This window comes from Oryzias melastigma, linkage group LG24 (assembly GCF_002922805.2).
Source record: "Oryzias melastigma strain HK-1 linkage group LG24, ASM292280v2, whole genome shotgun sequence".
Lineage (NCBI taxonomy): Eukaryota > Metazoa > Chordata > Actinopteri > Beloniformes > Adrianichthyidae > Oryzias > Oryzias melastigma.
The window spans coordinates 1,780,717-1,792,047 of record NC_050535.1 but is presented as its reverse complement, the minus strand read 5'-3'; the positions used below and the strand labels follow the sequence as shown (position 1 = coordinate 1,792,047).

At 38.7% G+C, this 11,331-nt stretch overlaps 1 long non-coding RNA gene across 1 annotated transcript in view; it reads right to left on the bottom strand.

Annotated features, from left to right (window-relative positions):
- Window positions 1-8,559: 8,559 nt before the first annotated feature.
- LOC112158094 overlaps window positions 8,560-11,331 on the bottom strand; it is a 33,924-nt gene continuing 31,152 nt past the window's right edge. Inside the window, exons 2-3 of the long non-coding RNA XR_002921263.2 lie at window positions 9,612-9,767; window positions 8,560-9,324 (exon numbers count right to left, since the gene is read on the bottom strand). This is a non-coding gene — a long non-coding RNA (uncharacterized LOC112158094). The remainder of the gene's footprint in view (window positions 9,325-9,611; window positions 9,768-11,331) is intronic.

Genomic DNA, 11,331 nt, shown 5'->3' with positions numbered 1-11,331 from the left:
AAGGCTATCTTTAAATTCTGTGGTAAGCATTTTGCCACGGCTGCAAGCCGGCTGACTGGTGGTTATGTGACACTCGGAACACAATGTACAATGAATTAATTTCCTGCTTATCATATCAGTGTGAGAACACCTCTTTGTTGCTACAGGTCATCATGCCTTCTGCATGTGCCATCCACTGTTTGCACAAACTTGTTGGTGCAGCAAGTCTGTCAAAAGCCCTCATTATCCTTACAGAAAGTGCGCAGCGGAGTCATGTTGACATGTCAACCTCGCCGCGTTTAAAGAAACAGCACAGGAACAATATGTGAGACATGCTTAATCAGAGAGAGAGAAACGTCCTCGCTCGCTGCTTCTATTTGCAGCATCCTTTCCTGCCCACACCCTGGATCTGTGAGACTCTCTGCCCACCAGAGTTGAGCTGGAGTCTATTCTGAAGAGAACATGTTGGTTTCTCTCTTTGGTGCACAACTTTGGAGCATAAAGCAGAACAGTGTGTGCAGATGAAGGAAATAGACATCATTTCTATTGGATACTTGCAAATACTTATTTTAATGAGTTTCTCAAATTCAGGATTTACTTTTGTCTCATGATCTAGGAATCGGGATATTATGATTAAAATCAAAAGCCCCTCCCCCATCACCCCCTTACTAACTCTCCCCTCTCCCACAGTAGCTAACAAATACAAGAAAAAGAAAACATTTTTCAGTATGGCAGCTTTTCTGTTGGTTTATCTCCATAGCAACCATTTTATTTTTTAGTTGTGTGGTCATGATGAATACATTTATGCATTTTTTAGAAGAATGGGCAAAAGTAAAATTTCAGATTTTCCTAGCAACTGAGGTTTTTGTTAACTTCGCCCACATTTCTTGTATGTTTTTATCATATATAATGTTGTTCAGCTTGAGCCAGGGCTTTATGCAGCAAAATTTCACAAGGTTGGGTACTCCAAATTGTTGTTTGGCCCGTAAGCCGTAACCACAATCAGAGACTCATCCCCCATCTGAGGAGGATTACGGGGGGGGGGGGTCTGAGGTGAAGGGCTCATGAGTAAGTCACTCGGCCCACCTACTCTCATCATAGGCAACTCCAGAAAGGTAGAGAGTTCAACCTTTCTTGTGGGACTGAGTTTCAGAATCCAGGTGTGGCATGGAAGTGAGCCCAACTTAATCTAGCCGGTACCTCTCAACCTCTCGCACAAGCTAAGGCTCCTTCCCTCCCAGAAAGGTGACAGTCCATGTCCCAAAAGCCAAGTTCCCCCGCCACCAAGGCAGTTGCCTTCAACTGCCCCCAAACCACATTGCACTGGCCTCTTCTTAACTCTTCTGCAGGCGGTTGGCTCACTGGAGAGCAATCCTATGTTGCTTCTTTGGGGTTGCCCCTCCCGAAACCTGTGGGAAGAGCCACCTGGTGCTCGCCTACGAGCCCCAACCCCAGACCTGGCTCCAGGTTGGGGCCTTGGTCAGGCCAATCTGGGCAACGTAACAAATATATTGATTGAACTCCTCATAAAGGGATTCTGAACCGCTCTTAGTCTGGCTCGTCACCCCGGACCTGTCTGCCATAGGAGACCCTACCAGGGGCAGAAGCCTCAGACAGCATAAATCCTGAGATCACTCGAGCACTCAAACCCCTCCACCACGTTAAGGTGGCGGTTCTCGAAGGGGAAAAACATGAGTGAGACAGGCGTCAGGCAACAAAGCTACCCGGCAAATCTGTGCCACTTTTTTTTTTCTCCATGTTACTCTTTGATGACAAATTTATTTCCTATTAACTATTATTTCATAAATATGTATTTTCTAAAAACCTTTATTTTAACCCTTTTAGTTTTGTGTATATATTTTTTATTTTTAAAGATGTTTGTTTTCTTAGAGACATTCTCACATCTGATGATTAAGATTCAGACTTATTTTAATTTAAAATTTTATGTTAAAATTTGCATTTTTTTAAGGCATTTATTCTACGAAAGGTTCAGTTTTGTTGATAAAGGTTAACCACTGGAATGTCTCTTGGATAAAAGGGGAATGTTTTTAGAATAAATTGAAAAGCCAAATCCAGTTAACGGCTTTTTTCTCAATAACTTATAGATCAAATCAAACAAAACTTTATTTGTGAAGAATTTTTCTAACTAATGTGACTCAAAGTACTTTACTTAAAAAAAAACTATTTGGAAAAACCAAAAGTAAGACTTAAGATAGTAAAAGAGCCAAAACAGGTTGTGTCTGGGACAGTGGAGTCATAAATAAACGTGAAATGTTTGTTTTTATTTGATTTTCACTTTGTGAAATCTGCGTTTAGAAAAAGCGATAGAAAAGTAGTGAGCATCGTGTCCGAATTACCTTTAAAATCCAGGGCACTAGATAGTCCCACACTATATCGTTTTTTTAGTAGTTAGGGGGGAATTTGGACACGACCATAGCCCCCCCAACCCCACACACACACACATCCTCCCTGCATAATTCCTACAATAATTCACTAATAAGATGCAAAGGACAAATTTGTTGGGGACTAATTCAATATTTCCCCTATACAACATATATCCTATTAAACATATTGCCTATATAACGTATCACATAAATAAGAATTAACCTACTTATCACTTTTCTAACATATCTATAAAACATTGAGTTTGCATGAGTGGAGAACCACATCACTCAGGGAAAGTTCACTGAGGGAAGGGTCAAAGCTACCCAACAAACCCGTGACGCCATCTTTGTACAATAACACTACTAAAAATCCTATCATTGAACAAGTCGTCTTTGGTGATTCTCATTGAAAGAAACTTTCTGCAATCATTTCATTGAGCTGATTCCTTGCTATTTTCATCATTGAAGGTGTCCTGTTTGACCTTGTCCATTCTTCACAGAGATTCTGGAAAACATCTTCATGTAGTGTGTTCAAGTTTTTCAGCATAATTTTATTTTCATTTCTATGTAGAATATTTCTACAGATAATCTTCAGATTGTCTGAGTCCTTCAGTAGTTTTTGGAATAACAGCACTATCACTTTCTGAACGCACGCTCTAAGTTTCTCTTCTGTGCTGATCTGTTCAGGTTCTTCTCTGTTTTCTGGCGAAGAACCAGATTTTCTTTTGAAGAAGTTTTTCACCACTCTCCACCATTTTCTGTCAGGTTCGGTGTGAAGGCGGCGTTCTGCAGGAGGCTTCTCCTGGGACATTTCTTTGTACTTCATGAAATGTGCAGCAATCATTTCATTAAGCTGATCACCTCCTATGTCTTTCATTGCAGGCATATTCCCTGGCCTTGCCCATTCTTCACAGAGTTCCTTGAAAACACTTTCATGTTGTGTGTTTAAATCCTTCAGCGTGTTCTCGTCTTCGTTTGCTTCCAGAATTATTCTACAAATCTTCTCCACACAGTCCGAGTCCTCCAGTAGTTTCTGAACCACCAGTGCTATTACTTTCTGGACGGACTGTTTTAGTTTCAATTTTTTTCTGATTTTCTTTATTTTTTCTAATGACTTTTTAGATTGAAAGCAGGATTTATTTTGAAGGTTTTTTTTCCTTGCTCTCCTCTCTCTCTTTTTGGATTCTATTTCTGGGTAAAGGTGGCGTTTGATCTGTTTTAGGATCCGTTTCCTGCTCATTCCTGGGTGGTAATGGATCATTCTAAATAGAGCTCCCTTATACATTTGTTTCAAAGTTTCTTGTCTTGAAAACGTTAGTAATTTGCAATGTTTTTGATAGGTTGTCCAGAAAGAAAGACCAACAAGATTTGACCTGTGAAAATGAGCCAAGCAAGCGATAACTCTTCGTATAGTCACGGGTCGTGAGGCTCTTTTTTTGATTTTCCTTAAAGCTTTGACTAACACTGTCTCCACACTTTTTTCATAAAAGCTCGTACTTTGCTTTTTAGCTTCATCCTCAACAGCACCTGAATTTGCCTCATGTGGAACGGTACTGTCTCCAAAGTTACCCTCATTTATAGCATCAATGATGGCAGAGCTCATATTACTCATTCGACAGTAAAATATTTCTAAAAGGGAATCCTTCAAGATGGATTCCACCGTTTCCCCCATAAACTGTTCCGTCTGTGAGATCTTTTCAGATCGAATCTCTTCAGAAAATCTTGATTCCCTGTCACTGCTTGAGTCGCCTGGATCAAGACTTTCATCTGAGGACTGGTTTTCATCCTCCTCTATATATTTCATTATTTCTTCATGTATTGCACCTGTGAATATGAATAAACATTCGGAGTATAAATCCTTGAACTGATATTTATTGAACTGCGGTAGCATGGCTTTTATGATGGAATGGTTGTTTTGAATCAAATCTTTTATCCAGTTATTGTTGTCTTGGTTCCATCTTAATTGTTTTAGTTTTTGTTTCAAGCTCGTCAAAGAAATGTTTTGTATCACAGAGTCCCTTTCAGGCATGAATTCACTTTGAATCAAATTTATAATTCTATCAAAGTGAAAAATCACGTCTAAAGTAAATATGGAGTTAAAAACTTTCCACATCAGGAATGGAACATGAAAACTGTCATTCCTCCTAAATCTTTGCTGAAATATCTGTTCAAACGTCTTGTAGTCTTTAGTGAACATTTCTCTGTCCAAAATGTTTTCCATCATTGCTAAAATCTGCTCTCTTTTCAGATTACACCCGAGGGATTTTGCCTCTTTTTTTGTTTCCCTCATGGTTTTGGAAATGTAATCGGAACATTCTGATGCTTCACTGTCAGACGATGTTAACCTCAAATTCCTCAAATGATTGACTAAATCCCATGAAGTCACTTCCGGAGAGCCGTTCTCGCTGTGAGAGCTTTCATCAGCTGCTTTACCAAACAGCTTCCCAAGCTTTTTGAAAAATCTTTTCATTGTCTTTTCCTCTGACTTTGGTCAGTTCTCCTTTAAAGTAATTCTTTGTTTGTGTTTTTTTTGACAGTTACTGGTTGAAGAAAAGAAAAAATTGGAGCGCCACTGATGACGTGAATTACATCATTAGACAGAATAATGATGAAGCATGACATCATCACGGCATGTCATTTCATGTGATGACATCATTGTCAGGATGATGTCATTCCTGTGACATCACTGTTTGATGACATCATTGTCAGGATGATGTCATTCCTGTGACATCACTCTTTGATGACGTCATTGTAGAGATGATGTCATTCCTGTGACATCACTCTTTGATGTCGCAGGAATGACATAATTTTAGAGATTATGTCATAAAGCAACACTAAACAAGTAAATGTAAAATAGGCTTAAGAAATGCCATAAAAAATAAACTTTTGGAGCTTTTAAGTGTATTACACTCAGGGCCGGTCTGAGGCATAAGCGACCTAGGTGGCTGCCTAGGGCGCCATCTGTTGGAGGAGACATAAAATTGCAATAATTAGGCCATATATCAATACATATATCTGACACAACATTAATTTCTTGTGAAATTTAAAAAAAAGTAATAATTAAAAACATAAAGAAAATGACTAGAAAGTTTGACAATCATTTTACCTGGTGTCACGCCCCTCCCTGCCCGACGTTACTGCTGTCTAATTTATGTAGGGGTGTTGTTGCTGTCAGTGCTTCTTTAAAACTTTAAGGATAAAAAAGCAGCAAAATAAGTCCTCTGGGACAGAGTTAACCCTTTAACTTCCTGCTCAACCAAATGGTAAACACTTTTAGGGAACACGTTTTTAAAAACATTGATTGTGAGCAGTGTTGGGCATCTCACTTCAAAAAAGTAATTAGTTATAGTTACTAGTTACTTCTCCCAAAAAGTAATTGAGTTAGTAACTCAATTACTGCATCTTCAAAGTAATTAGTTACTTGGAAAAGTAACTCGTTTTAAATTACTCTTTAAATATGGTAATATTTTGTATTTTTTCCTGCGTTACAAATAAAAAAAATAATTTACATTCAATAATAGATGATAACCGACAATAGTATACTGGTATAGTTTTCCAATGGAGTCATATTGTCTAAGTTTAGGATACACATGAGAGAGGGTTTAGGGAACGAATTTTCAATATTTATTTGTCAGAATTATCACACAAAACACTGCAACAAGTGGTATATAAAAAATGTAACTTCACACAAAAAAGGTAAACGTTTCAACTATTAACATACTTCAAGTATCTTACCTACAACTATAATTAAACAAAATGGCTTAAAAAACTGAAAGTGCAAAACAATAATAAATTAATAAACTACAATTATTAACCCATATTTCTGCTAAGAGGAGCAGCTCTCTGCATCTCTTTTTTCTCTCCCAAAATCCCGCAGCCCCGCCCACTCGCTCCGGAGTCTGCTCACTGCGTTGATCTGTGCGCGCTCGTGTCTGTCTGTGTTGTGTGTTTTATAAATATTACCCCGTTTCTGCTAAGATGAGCTACTCTCTGCCTCTCTGTTGTCGTTTTATTAACTCCCGAAACTCCTCACTCCGCACCGGAGTCTATCCACGTTGATCTGCGTGTGTACGTGTCTGTGAAAAAAGAAAAAAAAGTGTGCGTGCCAGTCTGTTTTGTATGTCTCTGTGCTCGCGCGTGCACGTTTGTGTTGTGATTGTAATGTTTATATCCGTGTCTACCGCCTGTTTAGACACAAAAACATAATCACATTTGTCAATCGTGGCATTTTATTGTGAAAAAACTGGTTATATTTTGAAAAGAAACCGGATTTTCTCATGTATCTTGATGCAACTTGGGGCGCGTAACACAAGCAACTTTCGGGTGCGAAGCGCCCAGCTCCAGCAAGATCATCAAACTTTGAAGTAACGCGCCGCGATTTACACGAAGTAACTATAACGGCGTTACAGCGAGGATGAAAGTAATTAGTTAGATTACTAAATTACTTGATTTATAACGCCGTTAGTAACGCCGTTATACTTAAACGGCGTTAGTCCCAACACTGATTGTGAGTAGGGCGGACAAAATGATGATTTTAATAGTCAGCTAACTGACTGCAATTGATCACTGCAGACATCCCACTACCTACTACTACATTTGCTGCACTGAGACTGTTTTATGTGACTCTGGGTGTCTTTTATTTTAAAAGGACGTCATATAGGTTGAAGGCATTGTCATATTTTATAGGCATCATTTAAATGTTTTAGTTTAATTTATTATTTTATGGGGATAAATTAAATGTTTTGCATGAATACATTTGTATTTTGTGGGCAAAAAATAGCATTTTGTGGCACAAAGTACTGTTTTGTGGGCACTAATAAATATTTAGATGGTACAAGTTGGCAATTTTTTGTACAAATTGGTATTTTCTATCCACAAATTAGAGTTTTATGTGCACAAATAAATATTTTGTGGGCAAAAGTTAGCATTTTGTAGAAAAAAATTGTGTTCTGTTGGAAAATATTAGTATTTTGTGAGCAAAAGTTTGTATTTTGTGGAACAAAGCTATTTATCTTTGTGTTCATGTTTCATTTCTGCCCAAAAAATATCTATATTAATCATAATAGTAAAAGGCGACGTAAGTTTTTGTGGCTCCCACTGGGTTCTGATCTGTACTAATTGGCCTCTTAAAGTGTTGAAAGTTGCAGATATTTGCAATAAACAGCAAATTAGAAGAGCTGGTTTGAACATGGATTATTCAGAAAGACACCCATGAAAAAGATTTTTGATACAGAGATTATTGTGCTAATCAGAAAAATGTTTTCATCATTTCAGTAAATCCGGAAATTTTCATCTGGTGTTTGTATTTTCTGACTGAATTTCACAGCAAAATGAACCCATTAGACATCACCATCTGTCTGCGACAAATTTTGGCGATAAACGCCCCGGCTACACCGTGTGTACATCAAAACGTTTAAAAGATGGGATGTTTTTGTTTCATGGGTGACACGCTGACGAGGCTGGCTCTAGGTTCACGTCATGAACTGGGCGACACCGTCAAGGAGCAAAAAACACGCTGCAAAAAATCTGCTTTAAAAAAACAAGAAAAAATGATTTAAATATTGCTTTAAATAAGAAAGATTTTCTGCCAGCAGAACAAGAAAATTTGGTTTTCTTACAGGAACCACATATATCTTAAAATGTGTATATTTTTACAAATAAAAACCTCATTTGACTAATATAAATATAATTTCTAAGATTAATTTTCTCAAAATTATTCTTTAGTTAAGATTTTGCCAGTAAGGTTATCTTGACATTATGCTAACCACTAGGATCTGTTTCTTAAAACCAGCCAAAAATACAAAAAAAAGTACTAAAAGTTCTATTCTTTGAAAAGAATAGTGAACACTATGTTTTTCTCACTTTTCTACTTGATAATTTACTCGAAATTCTTGAATTGAGGTAAAACTCCTGCATTGATCATTAAACATAATGTTACTGTTGTTTCTATTGAGATTCTAGTTTTATCTGTTTTTACTCATAAATCTTAGTAACAAGCCTTAATATTGTATTGAGATAATTAAGTATCAAAACTGTTAAAATAAATGAAATTATCTGGCATAAAATCTGCCAAAAGAGAAGAATTATCTTACCATTAAAAAGTTAGTGTGAATATATTCCTTTTTTAAGATCTCTTCTAGATTTTTACAGTGGGTGGGGGGTGGGTGCCGTCTGTGCAGAGAAATGATAAATATAATCAAACAACTTTTTTTTTATGTTGTTTACACGTTAACCCATAAAAACAAACAAACAGGAAGTTCTGTTGTGGCTCATCGCCACCCTGATTTAGGTTGAGGATGGCAGGAGGTCGCTCATGACTCACAGTGGAAACTGTGACTCCTGCTTCTCCCATAGCAACCGGTGCTGTGTGCGCACAGGTGTGTGCTTAGCATGTCTGCTGCTGCGGCTCCACGCCGCTAAACAAACTCCATTTCGGTGTACTGCGAAGGATCGCTGGCGGCTGCAGAAAGGGCACGTTTAAAGGAGGAATCTTCATTCCCGTCCCGTCAGATGATCAGCTTTCAAGCCGCCGTGACACGCCGCCGCTGTCAGAGCGGTGCACGAGTCCTCAACTGTGCCTGCGCGATGAGCAACTTCAAAGGACGGCGGAGCTTTCACTGAGACTTTTTTGGCTCCGACTTCAAACGCAGAATCACTGTAACTCCGCTGCAGATCTGAAGGACTGAATTCTCCTTCCTGCTTCAGGAAAAGATCCTGAATTCACCCGATGACGCGGGCCTCCATCACCGACCTCTGTAATGTGGAACATTAAGCAATCAGAGGTGCTGCTTCATCAAAAGGAAACAAAATACGGCAGCTTCTTTCGATTTCGGTGGGCAGCTTTAGCTCTGGTGGTCTGGAACGCTGCATCACATGGTTTCCTGCTCGCCAGGTCACATGGCGATCCTTACTGGAAGACAGGAAGCTCTGGTCTGTGCTGCCTCACATGCCTCACGTGTCTCTGGAAAGATGCGAGGGCTCATTTATAATGCATTAATAGACAGGGCCACAGGAAAGCCTGTCTTGTTGTGTAAGTGTGTGTTTGTGTGTATGGGGGGGTTGCACTCATCACAGCTGCTTGTAAACTTGAAGCAGACAGATGTATGATGTAGCTTGTTGCAAGCGGCGGATGGAGAACAAATGCAAATTTAGCGATGCACCTCCAATTACGGGTTCTGATCTCTTAAACTGATGCCGGACTGTTGTTCCACGAACAGCTGACGCAAAGTTTGGCAGTTTGTGCCTCACCGGAAAGACGCTCCGCCTGTTGTTGTTGTCGTTCTGGCCGTCTGATGCAAAAGACGGCGGCGAGTCGGAAACGGCGTCCCAGCCCGAGGAGAAGGACCCCTCACCTTGATAGTTGCAGATGAGCAGCGACTGGACCGCGGGCATCCAGCAACCGGCCTCATGAAAGATACAAAAGAGCATGATGGGGTTTAGCTGAGCGGAGAACAACACGGAAAGTTGCACAAGCTGCTGCATGTGCAACTGTCTGCAACAAATTGCTGCCGCGGTGACATCAAGCCGGAGCGCAGATGTTTTGAAGATCAGGATGGAGCTCACTGTAAACACGTCAGACTGAATGAAAGTTGGAATTAACTATTCATTAGCGCTTTTATTTATTATTTTTTCAAATTATTCTTGATAATCCTGCATTTCTCTCCTGGAGTGAAGGACCAGTTACATTTTGACCCTGCACACATGTAATCATTTTGTGCACAACCCAAAAAATGACCACATCACAGCGGGAGAAACCAACAAAAAAATCAATCTCTTGTGGGGCTCAAAAATATAGTTCAAAATCTAAACCACATGTGTTGAAAAAATCCATTATTATGGGATGGCAACAGGACCTACGGTTTGGCGGCCGGTTTGGGGTAAAGTGTGAAATTTTAACATTTTCACACAATATGGGAAAATAAAACTTTTATACGAGCGATCTTAACGAGATTTTGCTCACACGACACCATGCTCAGTCAACCAAAATCACATTTTTGTTGACCTTTGACCTCAACAGTAAGACGCCATCTTGAATTTCCCCCAAATGTCCCCTTTAGCACCTTCTACAAATTTAAACAGCTTCAAGGGAATTCGATCCATCGCCTCCTAACTCCTCGAGCATCATTGGGATGTTCCTTGGGAAAAAATGTCGGATTTAAATTTTTCAGATTTTGAACGGCGTTGGCGTGGCGAGCTACAAAAAGTGCAGTTTTCCTGTTGCTCACACATTTTTTACCAGATTATTGTGAACATTTGCTTCATGAGTCTCTGGCTCAAGCTGAACGAAACAAAATAAAATACAATATGACTGTATTAGAATTGTGGGCGTGGTTAACAAAAAAACGCAGTTGCTAAGGAAATTCCAAAAATTTATTTTTGTCGATTTTTCTAAAAATAACTTAAACGTGTTTTTCACCTCCTGACGACCCCAAAATGAAATGGTTGCTATGGAGATAAACTGACACACAAGCCGGCATTTTGAAAAATGCATTTTTTTTTCATGTATTTTCACATACAGCCATTGTGGGGGAGGGGAGAGTGACGGGTGTGTAGCAACCGCTCAGTTAGTACGGGGGTAATGGGGGAGGGGCTTTAGTTTTTAATTATAATGTCCTTATTTCTAGATTCTACTTTTTAATGAGACAAAAACAAATCCTGATTTTGAGAAAAGTCTGTAAATTATGTGTCTAAAAATAAATATTTATAGCTATCTAATAAAAATGTTTTTTTTAATCATTTGTCATGTGTGGCTCTGAACAGGGAGGCCCTTTAGAAAAAAGTAAAATACTTAAAATTTGAAATATTATCTTTAAATTAGCAAAATAACATCTACTAATGGGATATGAAAAAAAATATTTTTAATGATTTTTATTTTAAGAAAAAAGTACTAAACACTTATATTATTTTGCCATTTAAAAACATCTTGTAGGACAGAAAAGAAGACATATTTTCTTTGACAAAAATGTCT